The following is a 6489-nucleotide window of genomic DNA, read 5'->3' as shown; positions in this document are numbered from 1 at the left end:
AGTTTCTAGTTGCAGAGTCTCTAGCTTTGGAGTTTCTAGTTGCGAATTCTCTAGTTGAGGAGTCTCTAGTTGTGGAGTTTCTAGTTGTAGAGTTTCCAATTGTGGAGTTTTTAGTTGTGGAGTTTCTAGTTGTGGAGTTTCTGGTTGTGGAGTTTCTAGTTGTGGAGTTTCTAGTTGTGGAGTTTCTAGTTGTGGAGTTTCTAGTTGTGGAGTTTCTGGTTGTGGAGTTTCTAGTTGTGGAGTTTCAAGTTCTGGAGTTTCTGGTTGTGGAGTTTCTAGTTGTGGAGTGTCGAGTTGTGGAGTTTCCAGTTGTGGAGTTTCGAGTTGTGGTGTTTCTAGCTGCGCAGTTTCAAGTTGCAGAGTCTCAGGTTGTGGAGTTTCTAGTTGCGGAGTCTCTTCTTGTGGAGTTTCTAGTTGTGGAGTTTCCAGTTGTGAAGTTTTTAGTTGTGGACTTTCTAGACATGAAATTTCTTGTAGCCGAGTCTCTATTTGTGGAGTTTGTAGTTGTGGAGTTTCTAGTTGTGCAGTTTCTAGTTGTGGAGTTTCTAGTTGTGGAGTCTCAAGTTGTGGAGTTTAAAGTTGTGGAGTATCTAGTTGTGGAGTTTTAAGTTGTGGAGTTTCTAGTTGTGGAGTTTCTAGTTGCGGAGTTTTTAATAGCGGAGTTTCTAGTTGTGAAGTTTCAAGTTGCGGAGTCTCAAGTTGTGGAGTTTTCAGTTGTGGAGTTTTAGTTGTGGAGTTTCTAGTTGTTGAGTTTCTAGTTGAGAAGTCTCTAGTTTTGCAGTTTTTAGTTGTGGAGTTTCTAGATATGGAATTTCTAGTTGCCGAGTCTGTATTTGTGGAGTTTGTAGTTGTGGAGTTTGTAGTTGTTGAGTTTCTAGTTGGTGAGTCTCTAGTTGCGGAGTTTCTAGTTGCGGAGTTTCTAGTTGCGGAGTTTCTAGTTGTGGAGTTTCCAGTTGTGGAGTTTCTAGTTGTGGAATCTTAAGTTGTGGAGTTTAAACTTGTGGAGTTTCAAGTTGTTGAGTTTATAGGTGTGGAGTTTCTAGTTATGGATTTTCTAGTTTTGGAGTATCTAGTTGTGGATTTTTCCGTTGTGAAGTTTATAGTTGTGGAGTTGCGGAGTCTTTAGTTCTGAAGTTTCTAGTTGCAGAGTCTCTAGTTTTGGAGTTTCCAGTTGTGGAGTCTCTAGTTGTGGAGTTTCTAGTTTTGGAGTATCTAGTGGGAGTTTCATGTTGTGGATTTTCTAGTTGTGGAGTTTCGAGTTGTTGAGTTTCTAGTTGTGGAGTTTCTAGTTGCAGAGTTCCTAGTTGTGGAGTTTCTAGTTGCGGAGTTTCTAGGTGTGGAGTTTCAAGTTGCGGAGTCTCATGCTGTGGAGTTTCTAGTTGTTGAGTTTTTAGTTGTGGAGTTTCTAGTTGTTGAGTTTCTAGTTTGAAGTCTCTAGTTGTAGATTCTCTAGTTGTGGAGTTTCTAGTTTAGGAGTTTTTAGTTGAAGAGGTTTTAGTTGTGGAGTGTCTAGTTGTGGAGTTTCTAGTCGTGAAGTTTCTAGTTGTGGAGTCTCTAGTTGTGTAGTTTCTAGCTTCGGGGTTTCTAGTTTCGGAGTTTCTAGTTGCAGAGTCTCTGGTTGTGGAGTTTCTAGTTGCGGAGTTTCTAGTTGCGGAGTATCTGGTTGTGGAGTTTGCAGTTGTGGAGTTTCTAGTTGTGAAATTGCAGAGTCTGTGGTTGTGGAGTTTCTAGTTGTGGAGTTTCTAGTTGTGGAGTCTCTAGTTGCGGAGTCTGTAGTTGTGAAGTTTCTAGTTGTGGAGTTTCTAGTTGTGGAGTTGCGGAGTCTCTAGTTGTGAAGTTTCTAGTTGCAGAGTCTCTAGTTGTGGAGTTTCCAGTTGTGGAGTCTCTAGTTGTGAAGTTTCTAGTTGTGGAGTATCTAGTTGGAGTTTCATGTTGTGGAGTTTCTAGTTGTGGAGTTGGGGAGTCTCTGGTTGTGGAGTTTCTAGTACAGGAGTTTCTAGTTGTGGAGATTCGAGTTGTGGAGTCTCTAGTTGTGGAGTTTCTAGTTGTGGAGTTTCCAGTTGTGGAGTATCTAGTTGTGGAGTTTCCAGTTGTGAAGTATGTAGTTGTAGAGTTTCCAGTTGTGGAGTATCTATATGTGGAGTTTTAAGTTGTGGAGTTTCTAGTTGCGGAGTTTCTAGTTGCGGAGTTTTTAATAGCGGAGTTTCTAGTTGTGAAGTTTCAAGTTGTGGAGTCTCAAGTTGTGGAGTTTTCAGTTGTGGAGATTTTAGTTGTGGAGTTTCTAGTTGTTGAGTTTCTAGTTGAGAAGTCTCTAGTTTTGCAGTTTTTAGTTGTGGAGTTTCTAGATATGGAATTTCTAGTTGCCGAGTCTGTATTTGTGGAGTTTGTAGTTGTGGAGTTTCTAGTTGTGGAGTTTCTAGTTGGTGAGTCTCTAGTTGCGGAGTTTCTAGTTGTGGAGTTTCTAGTGGTGGAGTCTCTAGTTGCGGAATCTCTAGTTGTGGAGTTTCTAGTTGTGGAGTTTCTAATTGTGGAGTTTCTAGTTGTGGAGTTTCTAGCTGCGCACTTTCTAGTTGCAGAGTCTCTAGTTTTGGAGTTTCTAGTTGCGAATTGTCTAGTTGAGGAGTCTCTAGTTGTAGAGTTTCTAGTTGTGGAGTTTCAAGTTGTGGAGTTTCTAGTTGCGGCGTCTCAAGTTGTGGAGTTTCTAGTTGCGGAGTGTCTAGTTGTGGTGTTTCTAGCTCTGGAATTTCTTGTTGCGGAGTTTCTAGTAGCGGAGTTCCATAGTTGCAGAGTCTCTAGTTGTGCAGTTTCTAGTTGTGGAGTGTCTAGTTGTGGAGTTTCCAGTTGTGTAGTTTCTAGTAGTGTTTCGAATTTTGAAGTTTCTAGTTGTTGAGTTTCTAGTTTGAAGTCTCTAGTTGTAGATTCTCTAGTTGTGGAGTCTCTAGTTTTGGAGTTTCTAGTTGAAGAGTTTTTAGTTGTGGAGTGTCTAGTTGTGGAGTTTTCAGTTGTGGAGTTTCGAGTTGTGGAGTTTCGAGTTTTGGAGTTTCTAGTTGTGGAGTTTTGAGTTGTGGAATTTCTAGTTGTGGAGTTTCTAGTTGCGGAATCTCTAGCTGTGGATTTTCTAGTTGCGTAACTTAAGGTTGTGAGGTTTCAAGTTGTGGAGTTTCTAGTTGTGGAGTCTCTAGTTGTGTAGTTTCTAGCTGCGGAGTTTCTAATTGCGGAGTTTCTAGTGGCAGAGTCTCTGGTTGTGGAGTTTCTAGTTGCGGAGTCTCTAGTTGTGGAGTTTCTAGTTGTGGAGTTTCTAGTTGTGGAGTTTCCAGTTGTGGAGTTTTTAGTTGTGGAGTTTCTAGTTGTGGAGTTTCTGGTTGTGGAGTTACTAATTGTGGAGTTTCCAGTTGTGGAGTTTTGAGTTGTGGAGTTTCTAGTTGTGGAGTCTCAAGTTGTGGAGTTTAAAGTTGTGGAGTTTCAAGTTGTGGAGTCTCTAGTTGTGGAGTTTCTAGTTGCGGAGTATCTAGTTGTGGAGTTTCCAGTTGTGGAGTTTCTAGTTGTAGAGTGGCGGAGTCTCTAGTTGTGGAGTTTCAAGTTGCAGAGTCTCTAGTTGTGGAGTTTCAAGTTGTGGAGTCTAGTTGTGGAGTTTCAAGTTGTGGAGTTTCCAGTTGTGGAGTATCTAGTTGTGGAGTTTCCAGTTGTGAAATTTCAAGTTGCGGAGTCTCAAGTTGTGGAGTTTCCAGTTGTGGAGTTTTTAGCTGTGGAGTTTCTAGTTGTTGAGTTTCTAGTTGTGAAGTCTCTAGTTTTGCAGTTTCTAGTTGTGGAGTTTCTAGATATGGAATTTCTAGTTGCCGAGTCTGTATTTGTGGAGTTTGTAGTTGTGGAGTTTCTAGTTGTGGAGTTTCTAGTTGTGGAGTCTCCAGTTGCAGAGTTTCTAGTTGTGGAGTTTCTAGTTGTGGAGTTTCTGGTTGTGGAGTTTCTAGTTGTGGAGTTTCAAGTTGTGGAGTTTCCAGTTGTGGAGTCTCTAGTTGCGGAGTTTCTAGTTGTGAAGTTTCTAGTTGTGGAGTTTCTAGTTTTGGAGTTTCTAGTTGTGGAGTTTCTAGTTGTAGAGTCTCCTGTTGCGGAGTTTCTAGTTGCGGAGTTTCTAGTTGTGGAGTCTTAAGTTGTGGAGTTTAAACATGTGGAGTTTCAAGCTGTTGAGTCTATAGTTATGGAATTTCTAGTTGTGGATTTTCTAGTTGTGGATTTTTCAGTTGCGGAGTTTATAGTTGTGAAGTTTCAAGTTGCGGAGTCTCAAGTTGTGGAGTTTTCAGTTGTGGAGTTTTTAGTTGTGGAGTTTCTAGTTGTTGAGTTTCTAGTTGAGAAGTCTCTAGTTTTGCAGTTTTTAGTTGTGGAGTTTCTAGATATGGAATTTCTAGTTGCCGAGTCTGTATTTGTGGAGTTTGTAGTTGTGGAGTTTCTAGTTGTGGAGTTTCTAGTTGGTGAGTCTCTAGTTGCGGAGTTTCTAGTTGCGGAGTTTCTAGTTGCGGAGTTTCTAGTTGTGGAGTTTCCAGTTGTGGAGTTTCTAGTTGTGGAGTCTTAAGTTGTGGAGTTTAAACTTGTGGAGTTTCAAGTTGTTGAGTTTATAGTTGTGGAGTTTCTAGTTATGGATTTTCTAGTTTTGGAGTATCTAGTTGTGGATTTTTCAGTTGTGGAGTTTCTAGTTGTGGAGTTGCGGAGTCTTTAGTTGTGAAGTTTCTAGTTGCAGAGTCTCTAGTTGTGGAGTTTCCAGTTGTGGGGTCTCTAGTTGTGGAGTTTCTAGTTGTGGAGTATCTAGTTGGAGTTTCATGTTGTGGATTTTCTAGTTGTGGAGTTTCGAGTTGTTGAGTTTCTAGTTGTGGAGTTTCTAGTTGCAGAGTTCCTAGTTGTGGAGTTTCTAGTTGCGGAGTTTCAAGGTGTGGAGTTTCAAGTTGCGGAGTCTCATGCTGTGGAGTTTCTAGTTGTTGAGTTTTTAGTTGTGGAGTTTCTAGTTGTTGAGTTTCTAGTTTGAAGTCTCTAGTTGTAGATTCTCTAGTTGTGGAGTTTCTAGTTTAGGAGTTTTTAGTTGAAGAGGTTTTAGTTGTGGAGTGTCTAGTTGTGGAGTTTCTAGTCGTGAAGTTTCTAGTTGTGGAGTCTCTAGTTGTGTAGTTTCTAGCTTCGGAGTTTCTAGTTTCGGAGTTTCTAGTTGCAGAGTCTCTGGTTGTGGAGTTTCTAGTTGCGGAGTTTCTAGTTGCGGAGTATCTGGTTGTGGAGTTTGCAGTTGTGGAGTTTCTAGTTGTGAAATTGCAGAGTCTCTGGTTGTGGAGTTTCTAGTTGTGGAGTTTCTAGTTGTGGAGTCTCTAGTTGCGGAGTCTCTAGTTGTGAAGTTTCTAGTTGTGGAGTTTCTAGTTGTGGAGTTGCGGAGTCTCTAGTTGTGAAGTTTCTAGTTGCAGAGTCTCTAGTTGTGGAGTTCCCAGTTGTGGAGTCTCTAGTTGTGGAGTTTCTAGTTGTGGAGTATCTAGTTGGAGTTTCATGTTGTGGAGTTTCTAGTTGTGGAGTTGGGGAGTCTCTGGTTGTGGAGTTTCTAGTACAGGAGTTTCTAGTTGTGGAGATTCGAGTTGTGGAGTCTCTAGTTGTGGAGTTTCTAGTTGTGGAGTTTCCAGTTGTGGAGTATCTAGTTGTGGAGTTTCCAGTTGTGAAGTATGTAGTTGTAGGGTTTTCAGTTGTGGAGTATCTAGTTGTGGAGTTTTAAGTTGTGGAGTTTCTAGTTGCGGAGTTTCTAGTTGCGGAGTTTTTAATAGCGGAGTTTCTAGTTGTGAAGTTTCAAGTTGCGGAGTCTCAAGTTGTGGAGTTTTCAGTTGTGGAGTTTTTAGTTGTGGAGTTTCTAGTTGTTGAGTTTCTAGTTGAGAAGTCTCTAGTTTTGCAGTTTTTAGTTGTGGAGTTTCTAGATATGGAATTTCTAGTTGCCGAGTCTGTATTTGTGGAGTTTGTAGTTGTGGAGTTTCTAGTTGTGGAGTTTCTAGTTGGTGAGTCTCTAGTTGCGGAGTTTCTAGTTGTGGAGTTTCTAGTGGTGGAGTCTCTAGTTGCGGAATCTCTAGTTGTAGAGTTTCTAGTTGTGGAGTTTCAAGTTGTGGAGTTTCTAGTTGCGGCGTCTCAAGTTGTGGAGTTTCTAGTTGCGGAGTGTCTAGTTGTGGTGTTTCTAGCTCTGGAATTTCTTGTTGCGGAGTTTCTAGTAGCGGAGTTCCATAGTTGCAGAGTCTCTAGTTGTGGAGTTTCTAGTTGTGGAGTGTCTAGTTGTGGAGTTTCCAGTTGTGTAGTTTCTAGTAGTGTTTCGAATTTTGAAGTCTCTGGTTGTTGAGTTTCTAGTTTGAAGTCTCTAGTTATGGATTCTCTAGTTGTAGAGTCTCTAGTTTTGGAGTTTCTAGTTGAAGAGTTTTTAGTTGTGGAGTGTCTAGTTGTGGAGTTTTCAGTTGTGGAGTTTCGAGTTGTGGAGTTTCGAGTTTTGGA

This window comes from Rhipicephalus microplus, unplaced genomic scaffold, assembly GCF_043290135.1.
Source record: "Rhipicephalus microplus isolate Deutch F79 unplaced genomic scaffold, USDA_Rmic scaffold_81, whole genome shotgun sequence".
NCBI classification, from domain to species: domain Eukaryota; kingdom Metazoa; phylum Arthropoda; class Arachnida; order Ixodida; family Ixodidae; genus Rhipicephalus; species Rhipicephalus microplus.
The sequence above is the reverse complement of the archived record's forward strand: the minus strand, read 5'-3'. Positions refer to the sequence as shown.